The following is a 22,005-nucleotide window of genomic DNA, read 5'->3' on the forward strand; positions in this document are numbered from 1 at the left end:
TGAACATCAGGAAGTTCACAGTTCACATATTGCTGAAGCCTGGCTTGGAGAATTTTGAGCATTACTTTACTAGCGTGTGAGATGAGTGCAATTGTGCGGTAGTTTGAGCATTCTTTGGCATTGCCTTTCTTTGGGATTGGAATGAAAACTGCCCTTTTCCAGTCCTGTGGCCACTGCTGAGTTTTCCAAATGTGCTGGCATATTGAGTGCAGCACTTTCACAGCATCATCTTTCAGGATTTGGAATAGCTCAACTGGAATTCCATCACCTCCACTAGCTTTGTTCGTAGTGATGCTTTCTAAGGCCCGCTTGACTTCACATTCCAGGATGTCTGGCTCTAGGTCAGTGATCACACCATCGTGATTATCTGGGTCATGAAGATCTTTTTTGTACAGTTCTTCTGTGTATTCTTGCCATCTCTTCTTAATATCTTCTGCTTCTGTTAGGTCCATACCATTTCTGTCCTTTATCGAGCTCATCTTTGCATGAAATGTTCCTTTGGTATCTCTGATTTTCTTGAAGAGATCTCTAGTCTTTCCCATTCTGTTGTTTTTCTCTATTTCTTTTATTGATCGCTGAAGAAGGCTTTCTTATCTCTTCTTGCTATTCTTTGGAACTCTGCATTCAGATGTTTATATCTTTCCTTTTCTCCTTTGCTTTTCACTTCTCTTCTTTTCACAGCTATTTGTAAGGCCTCCCCAGACAGCCATTTTGCTTTTTTGCATTTCTTTTCTATGGGAATGGTCTTGACCCTGTCTCCTGTACAATATCATGAACCTCATTCCGTAGCTTATCAGGCACTCTATCTATCAGATCTAGGCCCTTAAATCTATTTCTCACTTCCACTGTATAATCATAAGGGATTTGATTTAGGTCATCCCTGAATGGTCTAGTGGTTTTCCCTACTTTCTTCAATTTATGTCTGAATTTGACAATAAGGAGTTCATGATCTGAGCCACAGTCAGCTCCTGGTCTTGTTTTTGCTGACTGTATAGAACTTCTCCATCTTTGGCCACAAAGAATATAATCAATCTGATTTCGGTGTTGACCATCTGGTGATGTCCATGTATAGAGTCTTCTCTTGTGTTGTTGGAAGAGGGTGTTTGTTATGACCAGTGCATTTTCTTGGCAAAACTCTATTAGCCTTTGCCCTGCTTCATTCCGTATTCCAAGGCCAAATTTGCCTGTTACTCCAGGCGTTTCTTGACTTCCTACTTTTGCATTCCAGTCTCCTATAATGAAAAGGACATCTTTTTTGGGTGTTAGTTCTAAAAGGTCTTGTAGGTTTTCATAGAACCGTTCAACTTCAGCTTCTTCACCATTACTGGTTGGGGCATAGACTTGGAGTACTGTGATATTGAATGGTTTGCCTTGGAAACGAACAGAGATCATTCTGTCGTTTTTGAGATTGCATCCAAATACTGCATTTTGGACTCTTTTGTTGACCATGACGGCTACTCCATTTCTTCTGAGGGATTCCTGCCCACAGTAGTAGATATAATGGTCATCTGAGTTAAATTCACCCACTCCAGTCCATTTCAGTTCGCTAATTCCTAGAATGTCGACATTCACTCTTGGCATCTCTTGTTTGACCACTTCCAATTTGCCTTGATTCATGGACCTCACATTCCAGGTTCCTATGCAATATTGCTCTTTACAGCATCAGACCTTGCTTCTATCACCAGTCACAACCACAACTGGGTATTGTTTTTGCTTTGGCTCCATCCCTTCATTCTTTCTGGAGTTATTTCTCCACTGATCTCCAGTAGCATATTGGGCACCTACTGACCTGGGGAGTTTCTCTTTCAGTATCCTATCATTTTGCCTTTTCATACTGTTCATGGGGTTCTCAAGGCAAGAATACTGAAGTGGTTTGCCTTTCCCTTCTCCAGTGGACCACATTCTGTCAAATCTCTCCACCATGACCCGCCCATCTTGGGTTCCCCACAGGCATGGCTTAGTTTCATTGAGTTAGACAAGACTGTGGTCCTAGTGTGATTAGATGGACTAGTTTTCTGTGAGTATGATTTCAGTGTGTTTGCCCTCTGATGCCCTCTTGCAACACCTACCATCTTACTTGGGTTTCTCTTACCTTGGGCGTGGTGTATCTCTTCACGGCTGCTGTAACAAAGCGCAGCCATTGCTTCTTACCTTGGATGAGGGGTATCTCCTCACCACCGCCCTTCCTGACCTTCAATGTGGGATAGCTCCTCTAGGCCCTCCTGTGCCCGCGCAGCCATGGCTCTTCTGCCATATGGATGGTGTCATCTGCATATCTGAGGTTATTGATATTTCTCCCAGCAATCTTGATTCCAGCTTGTGCTTCTTCCAGTCCAGCGTTTATCATGATGTACTCTGCATATAAGTTAAATAAGCAGGGTGATAATATACAGCCTTGACGTACTCCTTTTCCTATTTGGAACCAGTCTGTTGTTCCATGTCCAGTTCTAACTGTTGCTTCCTGACCTGCATACAGATTTCTCAAGAGGCAGGTCAGGTGTGATCCGTATCAAATTACCAATGACATTTTTCACAGAACTAGACAAAAAAATTCACAATTCATACGGAAGCAAAGAAGACGCCAAATAGAAAAAAGCAGTCTTGAGAAAGAGGAATAGAGTTGGAGGAGTCAAGCTTCCTGACTTCAGATGATACTGCAAAGCTACAGTAATCAAAACAGTATGCTTCTGGCACAAAAACAGAAATATAAACCAATGGAACAAGATAGAAAGCCCAGAAATAAACCCATGCACCTACAGGTACCTTATTTTTGACTGAGGAGTCAAGAACATGCAATGGGGCAAAGACAGCCTCTTCAATAAATGATGCTGGGATAACTGGTCAGCTACATGTAAAAGAATGAAATTGGAACACTTCCTAACACCATACACAATGATAAACTCAAAATGGATGAAAGATACAAATGTAAGACCAGAAGCTATAAAACTCTTAGAGGAAAACATAGGCAGAACACTCGATGACATAATCAAAGATCCTCTATGACCCACCTCCTACAGTAACAGAAATAAAACCAAAAGTAAGTAAGTGGGACCTGACTAAATGTAAAAGATTTTGCACAGCAAAGAAAACTGTAAGCAAGGTGAAAAGACAACCCTCAGAATGGGAGAAAATCATTGCAAATGAAACAACTGACAAAGGATTAATTTCCAAAATATACCAGCAGCCTCATACAACTCAATGCCAGAAAAACAACCCAATCAAAAGTGGGAAAAAGATCTAAACAGACATTTCTCCAAAGAAGATAAACAGATGGCTAACAAACACATGAAAAGATGTTCAATGTCGCTCATTATTAGAGAAAGACAAATCAAAACTATAATGAGATATCACCTCACATCTGTCAGAACAGCCATCATCAAAAAGTCTACAAACAATAAATTCTGGACAGGGTGTGGAGAAAAGGGAACTCTCTTGCCCCGTTGGTGGGAATGTAAATTGATACAGCCACTATGGAAGATAGTATGGCGATTCCTTAAAAAACTAGGAACGAAACCACTATATGACCCAACAATCCTACTCGTAGGCAAATACCCTGAGGACACCAAAATTGAAGAAGACACATGTATCCACTGTTCTCTGCAGTACTATTTACAATAGCTAGAACATGGAAGCAACCAGATGTCCATCAACAGATGAATGGATAAAGAAGTTGTGGTACATATACACAGATGGAATATTGCTGCTGCTAAGTCACTTCAGTCACGTCCAACTCTGTGTGACCCCACGGACGGCAGCCCACCAGGCCCCCCCCCCCCCCCCCCCGTCCCTGGGATTCTCCAGGCAAGAACACTGGAGTGGGTTGCCATTTCCTTCTCCAGTGCATGCAAGTGAAAAGTGAAAGTGAAGACGTTCGGTCGTATCTGATCCTCAGCGATCCCATGGACTGCAGCCTTCCAGGCTCCTCCATCCATGGGATTTTCCAGGCAAGAGTACTGGAGTGGGGTGCCATTGCCTTCTCCAAGATGGAATATTACTCAGCCATAAAAAGGAACACCTTTGAGTTGGTTCTAATGAGGTGGATGAACCTAGAACTATTATACAGAGTGAAGCAAGTCAGAAAGAGAAAGATAAATATCATATTCTAATGCACATATACAGAATCTAGAAAAATGATACTGAAGAATTTATTTACACGGCAGCAATGGAGAAACAGACATAGAGAACAGACTTATGGACATGGGGAGAAGGGAGGAGAGGGTGAGATGTATGGAGAGAGTAATATGGAAACTTACATTACCATATGTAAAATAGATAGCCAACGGGAATTGGCTGTATGGCTCAGGAAACTCAAACAGGGGCTCTGTATCAACCTAGAGGGGTGGGATGGGGAGGGACATGAGAAGGAAGTTCAAAAGGGAGGGGATATATGTATACCTATGGCTGATTCATGTTGAGGTTGGACAGAAAACAACAAAATTCTGCAAAGCAATTATCCTTCAATAAAAAATAAATAAATTATAAAGATACTATATGGTCTTAATGTCCATATGATAATGATGGAAGTGCAAATTAGTACAAGTTCTGAGGGTAATTGGACATTCTCTATGTGCAATCTTTAAAACACTCATATCTTGTTACTCAGTAATTCTATTTCTATGAATCAATCCTACTATGTATGGCTTATATATAAAGATATCCACAGCAACATTATTTATAATAAAGAAAAACAGAAAAGAATCTGAATGCCTAACAATAATTTGTTATGTAATGTTATGAGGCACTCAGAATGATTTGAGGAAACATTGTACAGCCCTCAAAATCTTTATGAAAAGTCATAATGACCAAAAATACACTTATGAAATAGTGGTAAGTAGAGAAAAAAAAAACAATATACTAAATTGCATGAAATTATGCCCACATTTAACAAATTTCTGCATATGTTGTTGTTGTTCAGTCACTAAGTCATGTCCGACTCTTTGCGACCCGATGGACTGCAGCATGCCAGGCCTCCCTGTCTTTCTCTATCTCCCGGAGCTTGCTCAAACTCATGTCCATTGAGTCAGTGATGCCATCCAACCATCTAATCTTCTGTTGTACCCTTTCCTTCTGACCCTCAGTTTTTCCCAGAATCAAAATTATGCCCACATTTAACAAATATCTGAATGTGTATTTTACATATACATTAAAAAAACATATATATGTATGTGAATGTATCTATATGAACACAAAACACTGAAAGAAGTACACCAAAAGGGTAACAGCTGGAGGGCCTCTTCTGAGGCGGACTGATAGGTGTTGGTTTTCCTTTTCAAAAAGCCAAGATTCCTGGGAATTCTCTGTGGTTCAGTAGTTAGGGCTTTCACTGCCCACGGCCTGGATTCAAGCCCTGTTTGGGAAGCTAAGATCCCACAAGCCACTAGGCACTGCCGAAAAAGAGTCAGGATTCTTTGACGGATACAGAATAAGCCACTCCGACAAGATTAGGCAGAGAAAGTATTTATTACAGCAAATAATGTAGCTGACAGAATGGACAAGGGTGCTGTAAAAACAGTCCTAGAGCAATGTCCAGATATGGCTGATTCTGTGTAAGAAATGCTAGCAACAGGATTTTTCTACAGCTGCTGGCTGTCAGGAAGTCTAGAAAGCTACTGCTAAACTGTACCCCCAGAAGCTGTACATGTCTGGTGCCACACTGCCAGTAAAAATGGGAACAATGCGGAAGCAGCTCCCACGTGTTACTCATCTCCAAGTGATCAGAGGGTTGATACATAACTGACCTAAACCATAAAAGGACAATTCTGACTGCTGGAAGGAGAACATAATGCAGGGGCAGGGGAGGAAGCAAGCAGACTGCTGGGGAGATCATCACCATATTCCAGGTGAGAGGTAAAGATTGACGGGTGAGAAGTGGTTGAACTCTGGGTGTATTTCAAGGGTGACTCCTAGATCTTGACCTGAGAATTTGGGGGCCTCGGCTGTAGCATAACTGAGATAGGAAAGATCGTAGGTAGAAATCATAATCGAGCTATGTGCTGGGGTGTCCGCAGTGCAGAAAGTCAAACTCTGATGACAGGTGTTTGCGGCAAACTTCCCTGGTGGCTCAGACAGCAAAGCGTCTGCCTACAATGCGGGAGACCTGGGTTCAATCCCTGGGTCGGGAAGATTTCCTGGAGAAGGAAATGGCAATCCACTCCAGTATTCTTGCCTGGAAAATCCCATGGACGGAGGAACCTGGTGGGCTACAGTCCATGGGGTTGCAAAGAGTCGGACACGACTGAGTGACTTCACTTTCACTTTCAAGGGTTTATTGCAAGTTGACTTTGCAGAGCTGTGTGGTCTTATGTAAGGCAGTTGTGGGCAATTGACAGTGAAGTGTGAGTTACTAATCTAATTTGATATGGTTTGCTCTGCTTGAGGAAGAAAACACTGGTACCTTGGGAGGAAGCAGTCTACATTGTTGTCAGCTGCCTCTCTCCCTAATCAATTTGATCTGTTGGTCTCCAACATTTGTACCAGCTGCTGCTGCTAAGTCACTTCAGTCGTGTCCGACTCTGTGCGACCCCATAGAGGGCAGCCCACCAGGCTCCCCTGTCCCTGGGATTCTCCAGGCAAGAACAATGGAGTGGGTTGCCATTTCCTTCTCCAAAGCATGAAAGTGAAAAGTGAAAGTGAAGTCACGCAGTCGTGTCCGACTCTTTGCGAGCCCATGGACTGCAGCCTACCAGGCTCCTCCGTCCATGGGATTTTCGAGGCAACAGTACTGGAGTGGGGTGCCATTGCCTTCTCCGATTTGTATGAGAGCAGATGTCAAATGAAGTCTTTCTCTTGAAATGTGTACCCAAGGCTCAAGCCCCTGAAGTCTGGTCGCCATCTAGGTAGTGGGGGAGGGCTTGGTATGGTCCCTTTCAAGGAGATCAAGAGCAGTCTTTGTTCTTACAGGTTCCAAATCAGAAGTGTGGGGGAAAATTCAGAACCATTAGTTTGGAGAATCCAGACATCTGAGGAAATTAGAATTCAAGATTCAGTCCAGTTTACAGGTACATACAAAGTCTCAAAGACAAAATTAACAGGATTAGAATCTAATAGAAAGATACAAACATAAATTTTCTCTATACTATCATCCCCATTTTTTATCAAAAATAATCCTAGTAAAACTAATTTGTTTTCACTAAAGTTAGCCTGATAATTTATAATGACTATATAAGATCTTTTTAAGACTGCTTTGCTGAAGCAAGGTGCTGGGTTGACTTTTCCAAGAAGCTTTATTGGCTCCATAAGTGAAAGTGAAAGTGAAAGTGAAGTCATTCAGTTGTGTCCTACTCTTTGCGACACCGTGGACTGCAGCCTACCAGGCTCCTCTGTCCATGGGATTCTCCAGGCAAGAATACTGGAGTGGGTTGCCATTTCCTTCTCCAGGGGATCTTTCCAACCCAGGGATCAAACCCAGGTCTCCCTCGTTGCAGGCAGACGCTTTAACCTCTGAGTCACTTTATTGGCTCCATAAAGCTAACCTCAATTCCTTAAAGCTGTCTGGTCATATCTGAGTTTATGCTTCTCTCTCTCGAGTATGACAATCCAGTCAAACCCTTGGTAATTAAACCACTTGGGTCATTTCAGGGGCTCTGAAAAGTTCTGGTACTGTGGTCCTTTATGTCTCAGTGCAGAAAAGAAATCAGAGGGAGGCAAAGTGATAGATAAGAAGTGATTTATTAGAGCAGAATGCTTGTGAGGTTTACAACTGCCACGCCCTGAGAACTTACCAGGCTATAGTTTTAAAATCAAAGGAAAAGTGGGGAGGGGAGGAGGCCTTTGTCTTTCTTTTTTTTTTTCTTTGTCTTTCTTGAGCAGAAGTCATGCTTTCATTAACAGCTCCTCCTCCTGATTGAGCAGAGGCGTTTTCTTTTCCGCACATGTTGAAGTTAGGTCCACAAAGTATCGTTTATCATGTGTGCAGAGAGCATGTCCCAGGGATCATTAACTTCCTGAGCTCACTGGGCAGGATGTGGGTCATGCCACCATTGAGTTATTGTTTGGGGTCACGTCTCATGCTTCCTTTGCGTGGTTTCGTTGCTAAGCAAGCCCGCTTGGTTGTGTGGTAAAGCAAGCCTGCTCTCTCGAGCCATCGTTTAACTTACAGGTAAACTTTTCTACTTATAGGCCCCTGATGGGATTAACTAATCACCTACTTTGTCCCTTTACTCTGTCCTTGTCAGTAATACAGCAAATATTTCCAACTGTGTCCTGTTAGAAAAGACCAGATGCTTAATGAACTTATGCAAATAACTTAACTCTATTGCCATGAAAAGAATACTTAAGGGTTTCCAAATTCAAGAGGGATCAGGTAGAGAGAAAAAGTAAATATTTCATCTTTGTTTACTAGGGTATACTTTACCAAAATGCTGCAAGACATAGATAGCTTGAGAGAAGTTTCCTTAACTTTGGAAAAGCATAATATAAAAGAACTGGCAAAGTTTAAAACAAAATGTCATAAAAATTATAATCGTCCTCCCAGTTTGCTCAGTCTGATGTAATTAATACTTGTTCTGCTTGAATCTAGTTTTTTCATTAGTTCTGGCAAGTTTAACCCAATTTAATTTTATGATCTTAACCTTCACAGAAGCCAGTACCTGTCAAAATGCTTTCCATGAATTTCTCTGAAGATGAAATATTTTTGCAGAAACACTTTTACAAAAGCACCTGAGTAAAACAGTAACTTTCTGTAAATGACAAAAGACTTTGAGTGCATTATAATGGAATTTGGAGGGTATTTTGTTTTTTCGGTGACACATGTTTATGATAATATCTGATCAATTCTCCCTAGATGGTTGTTCACTTGCTCTCTGTACATCCCCTGCTCTATCAGTCTCTGCTTTACCTTCACCCTACTCACAGGACTGATCTTTCCTCTTGCTGCTAGATCCTAATCAGTGCATGCCTACATACTTGCCCCAGGCCCAGACTATGATAGCTCTAAAGATTAGGAATACCTTATCCAAAGGACAAAAAGAGGTGCTCCTCTGCTGGTTTCCCTGGTAACCAAAGAGCCAACCTGAGGTCAGTTCCCTTTATAACTGGTAACTTCTCCTCCTCCCACCAATCCCTCACCATCCCATAGCAAAGACTACTGCCATGTCTTGCCTTCTGTCTGTCACACAGGGTGGAGTATTGCTCCAGGATTTTGCTTCAGACATGTAAGATCCCCCTTTAAAGAATGTCTCTGTCACTGACTCTGAAATAAGGAAGAAATCTTGTTTGCTATTTCAAGTTAATCATGAAAGTAATGTTGCTTATCAGCTTGAATTATACAAAATAGCCCGCCTCTGGGAACTTTGCCTCTCAGAAAACATCATGGCCAGGCCCAGCTGTGAATGACTGCAGGTGCAAAGAAATGAACACACTCCCTCCGGAGGCTGGTGGGAACTAGGAAATGCTCGACTTCACTCCCCCGCCTTTCAGCAGAAAGAGGTCTGAATTCTAACTCAGGCAAGATGGTCCTGTGAGACAGGAGCTCACCGTTTTCTCTCTGCTGGTTCTCCAAATAAAGTCACCATTCCTTGCACTAACAGTTCCTCTTTTGATTTTTTTGCCCTGTTCTGTGACAAGCAGTACGAGCTTGGACTAGGTAACAAATGTTGGTACAGCCAGCCAGAATCCTTGCTACTCCTTGGCTAGCCAGCCTGGCTTGGGAATTTTCTGGTAAGCTCCTAGCAGATGCCAGGACCTCCTATCCTGAGGATCTCATCTTCAAAATCCCCCAAAGCAGCACTGGCTGCCCCCACATTTGGCAGCGGGAACAGGGCAGTGGTATCTCTTTAAACTTTAGTTCCCTCATTTATTAGTTTTTTGGTCATGCCATGAGGCATGCGGGATCTTAGTTCCCCAACCAGGGAACGAGCCCATGCCCTCAGCACTGGAAGCACGGAGTCTTAACCACTGCACTGCCAGGGAAGTCCCTGGCAGGTGGAATAAGGAATCAGCATACGGGAGCGGCCACAGGCTTCATACAGAAGGGCAGGTCACTCCGGTGTTTACAGATAGAGATTTTATTTCCTCTCCATTTGGGCCTTTTTCTTCAGACTGCCTTTACTTGAGTTGGGTATCCTGTTGGAGAGTGGAAAGAGTTGCTGGACTTTTACAGCTCGGTTTGTGACCTGGTTTATCTGTTTCTTTGGATGCTAGGATTTGTGTGTGCAGTTTGTGTTTTGTCTGTCTTGAATTTCTGTCTTTGAAAACACATAAATGTTTCTATGATCTCTAAAGAAAGCCTTCTAAGGCACATTTTGGATAAGTGACCTGATTACAGCTGTGAACATGGGTGAGATGAAGATGCTATATTGTATAATAACAACGTGTGACCACAGTACTTGTTAGGATCTCTACAAGTGGTTTGGGCAGGATTATGTGAGGACCCTGTGGGATGCGTACTGATCTTCTTGCTCAGTTATTTATGTTGCTTATGGTTTCCTGTGTCATTGGTATCTGTAAAACCCAAGACCAAAGTTGAGGGTTTATTTAGGATTTTCTGTTTGACTGTGCTCCTTTAGGTCCTTTTGAGGTTTTCATTTTATTTTGTTTAGTATGCTTTCTCCATGCGTTCATGTCAGTCGCTCAGTTGTGTCCGATTCTTTGTGACCCTAGGTACTGTAGCCTGCTAGCCTCCTCTGTCCATGGGGTTTTCCCAGCAAGAATACTGGAGCGGGTTGCCATTTCCTCCTCCAGGGTATCTTCCAACCCAGGAATTGAACCCACATCTCCTGCATTGCTTGCGGATTCTTTTCACTGAGCCACCCAGAAAGCATGTTTCTTCATATACACTCAATTTAGTTCTGTGATATTTAAAATATTTATTGATGTCACATGGAGGAAAAGAACAGGAAAAAAACAAAACCAAACCTGTTCTTATCCCAGAGTGAGACATTTCCAGGAAGAAAGTCTCCAGTTGGTTCCTAAAAATCAGCTAAAACTACAAATAGAAATGGACATGCCTTTCCCATGTTGCTGCTGCTGCTGCTGCTAAGTCACTTCAGTTGTGTCCGACTCTGTGCGACCCCATAGACAGCAGCCCACCAGGCTCCTCCGTCCCTGGGATTCTCCAGGCAAGAACACTGGAGTGGCTTGCCATTTCCTTCTCCAATGCGTAAAAGTGAAAAGTGAAAAGGAAGTCGTTCAGTCATGTCCGACTCTTTGCGAACCCATAGACTGCAGTCTACCAGGCTCCTCTGTCCATGGGATTTTCCAGGCAAGAGTACTGGAGTGGGGTGCCATTGCCTTCTCCGAGATTGCCTCTAGGCTAACATAGAAACAATAAAAGCCTCTCCTGTGGCAGAAACAGGAACCTGAAGGGAAGAAGCCTGGGAGCTTCCTTAGACTTGAGACACCAATTCCCCATAGAAGCCCCACTTAAAACTTACAGAGAAAGAGCCCGTTGTCCTTCCTGATGTCTTCCATCAGGACAGCTTGACATCAGAGTCTAAAAATAACCCCAGAATTGCTTTAGAACCTCCCAAGGTGGGAACTCAACACAGAGGAAACTGCCCCACCAAGGACTGGAAAATAGACTTTACTCAAATGCTTTGAGCTGCAGGAAATTTTGGACAACCTTCTAGTGTTTGTGGATTCTTGTTCAGAATGTGTGTGTGTGCTTTATGGTTGAGTTGTGTCCTACTCTTTGTGACCCCATGGACTGTAGCCTGCCAGGCTCCTCTATCCATTCTCCAGGCAAGAATACCAGAGTGGGTTGCCATGCCCTTCTCCAGGGGATCTTCCCAACCCAGGGATCGAACCCAGAACTCCTGTATTGTGGATTCTTTACGATCTGAAGCACCCTCCTCCAGGGAAGACCAAGAATACTAGAGTGGGTAGTCTGTGCCTTCCCTAGGGGATCTTCCCGACCCAGGAATCCAACCGGGGTCTTCTTCATTGCTGGTGGATTCTTTAACAGCTGAGCTACCAGGGAAACCCTTTTTTTGGATAGTGAGAAGCATATCCCACTGGACAGAAAGTCTGAAGTCATTAAAGTCCTCTGAAGAGAAATTTGGGCTTCCCTGGTGGCTCAGAGGTTAAAACGTCTGCCTGCAATGCGGGAGACCTGGGTACCATCCAAGGGGTCACAAAGAGTCAGACATGGCTGAGCAACTTCACTTTCACTTTTCAAGAGAAATTATCCCCTGATTGGGGTTAAGGCATTGAAACTACTTTCATCCCAGAGACCACAATCAACAGGAAGAGCTATGAAACTGAATTATACATTTAAAAAGGAACATCTCTAAAACATGTCCAGACTAAAGTAACTTGGGATGAGGCCTTCCCGGTTGCCTGACTACAGATCGGTGGGTCCAGGAAGCAGGCTTCAATTAAGCCGCTTTGAAATACTATATGGTAGGCCATTTCCAGGTGTCTGCCCAAGCAAGAGAATCCATAGACACTCTAAGACAGTGGTCCCAACCTTTTTGGTACCAGGGACCAGTTTTGTGAAAGATGATTTTTCCACAGATCGGGGTGGAGGGGTAGGTTTAGGTGATGATGCAATTGATGGGGAGCTGCAGACACTCACTGGCCCAGCCCTCACCCACGCTGTGCCACCTGGTTCCTAAAAGGTGGTGGACCAGTCTATAGCCCAGGGGTTGGGGACTGCTGTTGTAGGATACCCAGCAGTTGCCTATTATATTAAACTTTGGGCATAATACTAACCTCTTCATGAGTTTGCCTCCAACAGGTCTGCCTATCTACATGAAGTAGATGGTAATTTCTCTGTAGCTGGAGTAAGAGTCAATCAATTTTTTTTGTTTATGTCTAACTAAATAGCATAGGAATTTACTACATGTATTGGGAACTGGAACTCAAGCCCCAAGTTCAACTATGAATTAGACAACTAAGTGCCAAGAGGATTCATCTGCTTCAGGTAGTTGTAGCTAAAAAGGAACAGACTAAGACTAAAGAATATTCATTACTTCCATTCAGCAGCAAGTAGACAGAAAGTTTATCGCCCCTTTCCCCACAAGATGACGGAATGGGCATTGATAGTAGGAAATTGTAATAGGGACAAATGTTTTGTATTTCAAGTTAATCACCAAAGGGCTTTTGCCTATCAGCTTAAGTTATACATAAGGGTCCATCTATGAGAACTTTGCCTCCAAGTAATGAGCATTAGGGGCTTCCCAGGTGGCGCTAGTGGTAAAGAACCCAGCTGCCAATGCAGGAGACATAAGAGACTTGAATTCAATCCCAGGGTCCGGAAGATCCCTGAAGCAGGACATGGCAACCCAGTCCAGTATTCTTGCCTGGAGAATCCCATGGACACAGTCCTTTATGGAGGGCTACAGTCCATAAGATCACAAAGAGTCAGACACAACTGAAATGACTAGCACAAATGCACGCAATGAGCATTAAGCAAAAATACCTTTGTTTACCTCACAAAACTCCCTGACCAGGCCCATCTGTCAGACAGGAAGACATGAACATATCACCTCTGGAGGCTGATAGGAACCAGGAAATGCTTGGCTTTACTCCCTCCCCTTTTTGTATAAAAGAAACTTGAATTTTAACTCAGGCAAGATGGTTCTTTGAGACACAAACACACCATCTTGGTTTTCTGGCGTTCCAGATGAAGTCACTATTCCTTGCCCCAACAACTTGTCTCCCAAGGTGGCCTGCCATATGGTATACAACAAAAAAGAAACAGTGAGCAGTATAACTTAGACTGGGTACAACTCTGGGCTCTTTCTTTGGTCTTGAGGCTGCACAAGTACAGGGCTTGCAGGCCTGTGGATTGCAGCCTAATAGACAGTAACTGAAATTAGGTCTAACAGTATTCAGTTGAGCCACTCAGTCCTGTCTGGCTCTTTGTGACCCCATGGACTGCAGCATACCAGGCTTTCTTGTCCATCATCAACTCGCAGGGCTTGCTCAAACTCATGTCCATCCAGTCGGTGATGCCATCAAACCATTTCATCCTCTGTCATCTCCTTCTCCTCCCACCTTTGATCTCTCCCAGCATCAGGGACTTTTCCAATGAGTCAACCCTTTGCATCAGGTGGTCAAAGTATTGGAGCTTCAGCATCAGTCCTTCCAATGAATATTCAGGGTTGATTGCCTTTAGGATTGACTGGTTTGGTCTTCTTGCAGTCCAAGGAACTCTCAAGAGTCTTCTCCAACACCACAGTTCAAAAACATCAATTGTTTGGCATTCAGCTTTCTTTATGGTCCAATTCTTACATCCACACATGACTACTGGAAAAACAAAAGCTTTGACTAGATGGACCTTTTTTGGCAAAGTAATATCTCTGTTTTTTAATATGCTGTCTAGGTTTGCAATAGCTTTTCTTCCAAGGAGCAAGTGTCTTAATTTCATGGGTGCAGTCACCATCTGCAGTGATTTTGGAGTCCAAGAAAATAAAGTCTGTCACTGTTTCCACTGTTTCCCCATCTGTTTGCTATGAAGTGACAGGACCAGATGCCATGATCTTCATTTTTTGAATGTTGAGTTTTAAGTCAACTTTTTCACTCTCCTCTTTCATCTTCATCAAGAGACTCTTTAGTTCTTCTTCACTTTCTGCCATAAGGGTGGGGTATCTGCATATCTGAGGTTATTGATATTTTTCCCAGAAATCTTGATTACAGCTTGAGCTTCATCCAGCCCAGAATTTCACATGATGCACTCTCAGTTCAGTTGAGTTCAGTTCAGTTGCTCAGTCTTGTCCGACTCTTTGCGACCCCATGAATCGCAGCACGCCAGCCCTCCCTGTCCATCACCACATCCATCAAGTCAGTGATGCCATGCAGCCATCTCATCCTCTGTCATCCCCTTCTCCTCCTGCCCCCAATCCCTCCCAGCATCAGAGTCTTTTCCAATGAGTCAACTCTTCGCATGAGGTGGCCAAAGTACTAGAGTTTCAGCTTTAGCATCATTCCTTCCAAAGAAATCCCAGGGCTGATCTCCTTCAGAATGGACTGGTTGGATCTCCTTGCAGTCCAAGGAACTCTCAGGAGTCTTCTCCAACACCACAGTTCAAAAGCATCAATTCTTCGGCGCTCAGCCTTCTTCACAGTCCAACTCTCACATCCATACATGACCACTGGAAAAACCATAGCCTTGATTAGACGAACCTTTGTTGGCAAAGTAATGTCTCTGCTTTTGAATATGCTATCTAGGTTGGTCATAACTTTCCTTCCAAGGAGTAAGGGTCTTTTAATTTCATGGCTGCAGTCACCATCTGCAGTGATTTTGGAGCCCCAAAAAATAAAGTCTGACACTGTTTCCACTGTTTCCCCATCTATTTCCCATGAAGTAATGGGGCCAGATGCCATGATCTTCGTTTTCTGAATGTTGAGCTTTAAGCCAACTTTTTCACTCTCCTCTTTCACTTTCATCAAGACACTTCTTAGTTCCTCCTCACTTTCTGCCATAAGGGTGGTGTCATCTGCATATCTGAAGTTATTGATATTTCTCCCGGCAATCTTGATTCCAGCTTGTGCTTCTTTCAGTTCAGTGTTTCTCATGATGTACTCTGCATCCAAGTTAAATAAGCAGGGTGATAATATACAGCCTTGATGTACTCCTTTTCCTATTTGGGAAAAGGTCTGTTGTTCCGTATCCAGTTCCAACTGTTGCTTCCTGACCTGCATACAAATTTCTCAAGAGGCAGATCAGATGGTCTGGTATTCCCATCTCTTTCAGAATTTTCCACAGTTTATTGTGATCCACACAGACAAAGGCTTTGGCATAGTCAAGAAAGCAGAAATAGATGTTTTTCTGGAACTCTCTTGCTTTTTCCATGATCCAGTGGATGTTGGCAATTTGATCTCTGGTTCCTCTGCCTTTTCTAAAACCAGCTTGAACATCAGGAAGTTCATGGTTCACATATTGCTGAAGCCTGGCTTGGAGAATTTTGAGCATTACTTTACTAGCGTGTGAGATGAGTGCAATTGTGTGGTAGTTTGAGCATTCTTTGGCATTGCCTTTCTTTGGGATTGGAATGAAAACTGCCCTTTTCCAGTCCTGTGGCCACTGCTGAGTTTTCCAAATGTGCTGGCATATTGAGTGCAGCACTTTCACAGCATCATCTTTCAGGATTTGGAATAGCTCAACTGGAATTCCATCACCTCCACTAGCTTTGTTTGTAGTGATGCTTTCTAAGGCCCACTTGACTTCACATTTCAGGATGTCTGGCTCTAGGTCAGTGATCACACCATCGTGATTATCTAGGTCGTGAGGATCTTTTTTGTACAGTTCTTCTGTGTATTCTTGCCATCTCTTCTTAATATCTTCTGCTTCTGTTAGGTCCATACCATTTCTGTCCTTTACTGAGCCCATCTTTGTGTAAAGTGTTCCTTTGGTATCTCTAATTTTCTTGAAGAGATCCCTAGTCTTTCACATTCTGTTGTTTTCCTCTACTTCTTTGCATTGTTCGCTGAAGAAGGCTTTCTTATCTCTTCTTGCTATTCTTTGGAACTCTGCGTTCAGATGCTTATATCTTTCCTTTTCTCCTTTGCTTTTCGTTTCTCTTCTTTTCACAGCTATTTGTAAGGCCTCCCCATACAGCCATTTTGCTTTTTTGCATTTCTTTTCCATGGGGATGGTCTTGATCCCTGTCTCCTGTACAACATTATGAACCTCCATCCATAGTTCATCAGGCACTCTGTCTATCAGATCTAGTCCCTCAAATCTATTTCTCACTTCCACTGTATAATCATAAGGGATTTGATTTAGGTCATACCTGAATGGTCTAGTGGTTTTCCCTACTTTCTTCAATTTAAGTCTGAATTTGGCAATAAGGAGTTCATGATCTGAGCCACAGTCAGCTCCTGGTCTTGTTTTTGCTGACTGCATAGAGCTTCTCCATCTTTGGCAGCAAAGAATATAATCAATCTGATTTCGGTGTTGACCATCTGGTGATGTCCATGTATAGAGTCTTCTCTTGTGTTTTTGGAAGAGGGTTTTTGTTATGACTAGTGTATTTTCTTGGCAAAACTCTATTAGTCTTTGCCCTGCTTCATTCCGTATTCCAAGGCTAAATTTGCCTGTTACTCCAGGTGTTTCTTGACTTCCTACTTTTGCATTGCAGTCCCCTATAATGAAAAGGACATCTTTTTTGGGTGTTAGTTCTAAAAGGTATTGTAGGTCTTCATAGAACCATTCAACTTCAGCTTCTTCAGCATTACTGGTTGGGGCATAGACTTGGAGTACTGTGATATTGTATGGTTTGCCTTGGAAACGAACAGAGATCATTCTGTCGTTTTTGAGATTGCATCCAAGTACTGCATTTCGGACTCTTTTGTTGACCATGATGGCTACTCCATTTCTTCTGAGGGATTCCTGGCTGCAGTAGTAGATATAACGGTCATCTGAGTTAAATTCACCCATTCCAGTCCATTTCAGTTCGCTGATTCCTAGAATGTTGACATTCACTCTTGCCATCTCTTGTTTGACCACTTTCAATTTGCCTTGATTCATGGACCTGACATTCCAGGTTCAAGCAGATTAAGAGGACAAAATCAAGTTTAATATGTACATATGGGGAATGCACAAAGCATAAGAAACTGCAAAGATAGAAGGCAAGGTGAGGTATATAAGTCATCTTGGACCTAGGAGAAGGAGGTAGAGGTCTAAGACTTCTAGGAGAAGTAAGATAATCCACATGAAGACAAAAAGAGTTAATGCATGATCAACAAGTGTTTGCTGGGCTATCTAGAGACAGTGGGACTCAAGAGAGGACAGTGATCAAACAGACCTTGTTATGTTCTTTCCTGTCTACCATACCTAGCTTACAATATACTGTAGTTATTTATCAAGCTCCCGGAGATGGTAAAGGACAGGGAAGCCTGGCATGCTATAGCCCTTGGGGTGGCAAAGAGTCCACAATGATTGAGTGACTGAACAGCACCAAGAGTTATCTATGGTGATAACTCCTTCCTAGAATGGGACTTCTATCTGAAAGTCTCTAGGCAATTAGAAGGACAGTCAAATGTTCTTTCTGAGTCTTTTGGGCCTTGCTTGTTTTCAGTATGAATTAATCTGCATGCCAGATATGCATCTTGGGGCAGCCTTCCTGGAACCCCATCAGTTCCCTCTAATGAAACTTCCTTAATAATTTCATATGTAAAAAACTGACCTGGTGACTGTACAGAAAAAAGTAAGTAATAAATTGGTAAAATTGCAAAGAAAGAAAAGAACATAGATTAGAATGATACTGTTGTTCAGTCACTCAGTCACGTCTGACTCTTTGCAAACCCATGGACTGCAGCACGCCAGGCTTCCCTGTCCATCGCCAACTCCCAGAGTATACTCAAACTCATGTCCATCGAGTCAGTGATGCTATCTCACCATCTCATCCTCCATCATCCCCTTCTCCTCCTGCCTTCAATCTTTCCCAGCGTCAAAGTCTTTTCTAATGAGTCAACTCTTTGCATCAGGTGGCCACAGTATTGGAGCTTCAGTATCTGTCCTTCCAATGAATATTCAGGGTTGGTTGCCTTTAGGATTGACTGGCTTGATCTCCTTGCAGTTCAAGGCATGCTCAAGAGTCTTCTCCAACACCACAGTTCAAAAGTATCAATTCTTCGGTGCTCAGTTGGACCATAAAGAAGGCTGAGTGCTGAAGATTTGATGCTTTTGAACTGTGGTGCTGAAGAAAATTCTTGAGTCTCTTGGACAGCAAGGAGATCAAACCAGTCGATCCTAAAGGAAATGAACCCTGAATATTCACATCCATACATGACTACTGGGAAAACCATAGCTTTGACTAGACGGACCTTTGTTGGCAAAATAGTGTCTCTGCTTTTAAATATGCTGTCTAGGTTGGTCATAGCTTTTCTTCCAAGGAGCAAGCATCTTTTAATTTCATGGCTACAGTCACCATCTGCAGTGATTTTGGAGCCCAAGAAAATAAAGTCTGTCACTGTTTCCATTGTCTCCCCATCTATTTTCCATGAAGTGATGGGACCGGATACCATGATCTTAGTTTTTTGAATGTTGAGTTTTAAACCAACTTTTTCACTCTCCTTTTCCACTTTCATCAAGAGGCTCTTTAGTTCTTCACTTTCTGCCATAAGGGTGGTGTCATCCACCCTGGGGTGGTGCATATCTGTGGTTATTGATATTTCTCCCAGCAATCTTGATTCCAACTTGGGCTTCATTCAGCCCAGCATTTCTCATGATATACTCTGCATATAAGTCAAATAATCAAGGTGACAGTATATAACCTTGACATACTCTTTTCCCAGTTTGGAACCAGTCCTTTGTTCCATGTCTGGGTCTGTTGCTTCTTGACCTGCATAAACATTTCTCAGCAGGCAGGTAAGGTGTTCTGGTATTCCATCTCTTTAAGAATTGTCCACAGTTTCCTGCAATCCACATAGTCAAAGGAGCTTCCAGGTAGAGCTAGTGCTAAAGAACCCACTTGCCAATGCAGGAGACATAGAGATGTGGGTTCCATTCCTGGGAAGGGAAGATCCCCTAGAGGAAGTCATGGCAACTCACTCCAATATTCTTGTCTGGAGAATTTCCATGGACAGAGGAGCCTGGCAGGCTGCAATCCATAGGGTTGCACAGAGTTGGACATGACAGTAGTGACTTAGCATGCATGCATGCACACAGTCAAAGGTGTTAGCATAGTCAGTGAAGCAGAAGTAGACGTTTTTCTGAAATTCTCTTGCTTTTTCTATGATCCAGTGGATGTTGGCAATTTGATCTCTAGTTCCTCTGCTGCTGCTGCTGCTGCTGCTGCTGCTAAGTCGCTTCAGTAGTGTCTGACTCTGTGCGACCCCATAGATGGCAGCCCGCCAGGCTCCCCCGTCCCTGGGATTCTCCAGGCAAGAACACTGGAGTGGGTTGCCATTTCCTTCTCCAATGCATGAAAGTGAAAAGTGAAAGTGAAGTCGCTCAGTCATGTCCGACTCTTCGCGACCCCATGGACTGCAGCCCCACCAGGCTCCTCCGTCCATGGGATTTTCCAGGCAAGAGTACTGGAGTAGGGTGCCATTGCCTTCTCCTCTACCTTTTCTAAATCCAGCTTATACATCTGGAAGTTCTCGGTTCATATATTGTTGAAGCTTGAAGGATTTTGAGCATGATTCTGCTAGCATGTGAAATGAGTGCAATTGTATGGTAGTTTGAACATTCTTTGCCATTGTCCTTCTTTGGGATTTGAATGAAAACTGAACTTTTCCAGTCCGGTGGCCACTGCTGAGTTTTCCAAATGTGCTGGCATATTGAGTGCAGCACTTTCACAGCATCATCTTTTAGGATTTGAAATAGCTCAGCTGGAATTCCGTCACCTCCATTAGCATTGTTCATAGTAATGCCTCCTAAGGCCCACTGGACTTCATACTTTAGGATGTCTGGCTCTAGGTGAGTGATCACACCATCGTGGTTATCTGGGTCATTTAGATCTTTTTTGTATAGTTCATCTGTGTATTCTTGCCACTCCTTCTTAATATCTTCTGCTTCTGTTAGGTCCATACCATTTCTATCCTTTATTGAGCCCATCTTTGCATGAAATGTTCCCTTGGTATCTCTGATTTTCTTGAAGAGTTCTCTAGTCTTTCCCATTCTACTATTTTCCTCTATTTCTTTGCATTGTTCACTTCAGAAGACTTTTTTATCTCTTCTTGCTATTCTTTGGAACTCTGCATTAAGATGGATGTATCTTTCCTTTTCTCCTTTGCCATTTCCTTCTCTTTTCTCAGCTATTTGTAAGGTTTCCTCAGACAACCATTTTGCCTTTTTGTATTTCTTTTTCTTGGGTATGGTTTTGGTCCCCGCCTCCTGTACAGTGTTATGAATCTCTATCCATAGTTCTTCAGGCACTCTGTCTATCAGATCTAATCCCTTGAATCTATTTTGTTGCTTCCACTGTATAATAGTAAGGGATTTGATTTAGGTCATACCTGAATGACATAGCGGTTTTCCCTACTTTCTTCTATTTAAGTCTGAATTTTGCAGTAAGGAGTTCATGATCTTAGCCACAGTCAGCTCCTAGTCTTGTTTTTGTGACTGTAGCTCAGATCATGAACTCCTTATTGCAAAATTGAAGATAAACAAACAGAAAATGAAGTTGAACAAGCAGAAAAGAACCAACTGGGCAACGTTTCTCCACATCCTGTTACATAAGTTCCCCAACCCTGGGACTGAAAGGTTTTTGCTATAAGTCACGTGCAATGCCAGGATTCATGGCCTCTGGAGGACAGGAATTCGATCCAGTGCCAGAGACAAGGATTGCTTGATTGCTCTTGATTGCTCAGAGCTTACTGTGTAATAAAGTCTTTTTAAAGTATATAGGAGACAGAGAAACCTTCTGACATAGACATCAGAAGGGGACAAAAAGAGTGCCCCCTTGCTAGTTTTTAGCAAGAAGTTACATACCTTCTAGCAAGCTGCTAATTAGAGGAAGGAAACACCTCAAAATTGAGATTTACACCAGGCCCCTCCCCCACAACATGCATTTTGAGATAGCACGGGCACAGGATGAGTCATCCCTGGCCACAAAACGACTGGCACGAATCTTGAAGAAACCAGATTCCCAAGCAAATACATAGTTCATTAATATAGCTTAAGAAAACATTTCCAAGAAAAGCACAGTGGTTAACTCAAGGTTTGAGACAAAGTTCAGTTCAGGTGGAACCAGATGTCACCATGACAATGCAGGATTAGAAGAGAAAAGAAAAAGCCGTCTGCCACTTGTAGTGAATTTGCTCCTGCCACTGGAGACCTCTGACTTCCCTACTGAAGCTATTAACACTCTCAGGACTTTGTCCAGAAAAACTGTTAAACTTCTTTTAGCACATGTAAATTAGATATTATTTGCCCTGCTGGATTCACAAAAAGCGCTATTTTTCAACAGTGATTGCACAAGGTCCTCCTTGCTGAATATCAGTGCATTTAGGGCACGTTGATTTTAGAGTACCACAAAGGCTAAGCTAGTAACTTCTGAGTGTAGTATTTTCAAGGTTTGCATAGCAGTATTGAAGTCTTTTTCTATTAGTGTGAAAAGATTTTTAAGACTGCTTTTTCCAATGTACAGTCTTTAAAGCTTGGGAATAAGATCC

At 42.8% G+C, this 22,005-nt stretch overlaps 1 protein-coding gene across 9 annotated transcripts in view; it reads left to right on the top strand.

The window, feature by feature from the left end:
* Positions 1–5,712: 5,712 nt before the first annotated feature.
* The window catches only part of LOC147371265 (glioma pathogenesis-related protein 1-like), a 69,424-nt gene continuing 53,131 nt past the window's right edge, over positions 5,713–22,005 (top strand). For 6 of the 9 annotated variants that reach the window (XR_015163383.1, XR_015163384.1, XR_015163385.1 and 3 more), the window contains exon 1: positions 5,713–5,840. The gene's annotated coding sequence lies outside the window, so the exon portion shown is untranslated. Of the gene's footprint in view, positions 5,841–6,900; positions 6,999–8,014; positions 8,099–22,005 lie in introns of those variants that run through there. The other 3 variants (XM_086398738.1, XM_086398741.1, XM_086398739.1) reach the window with 3 other exon arrangements.

The sequence above is a fragment of the Bos grunniens genome, chromosome 5, assembly GCF_055505025.1.
Source record: "Bos grunniens cultivar Pamir isolate PY7600 chromosome 5, Bosgru_T2T1.0, whole genome shotgun sequence".
In the NCBI taxonomy this organism is placed as follows: domain Eukaryota; kingdom Metazoa; phylum Chordata; class Mammalia; order Artiodactyla; family Bovidae; genus Bos; species Bos grunniens.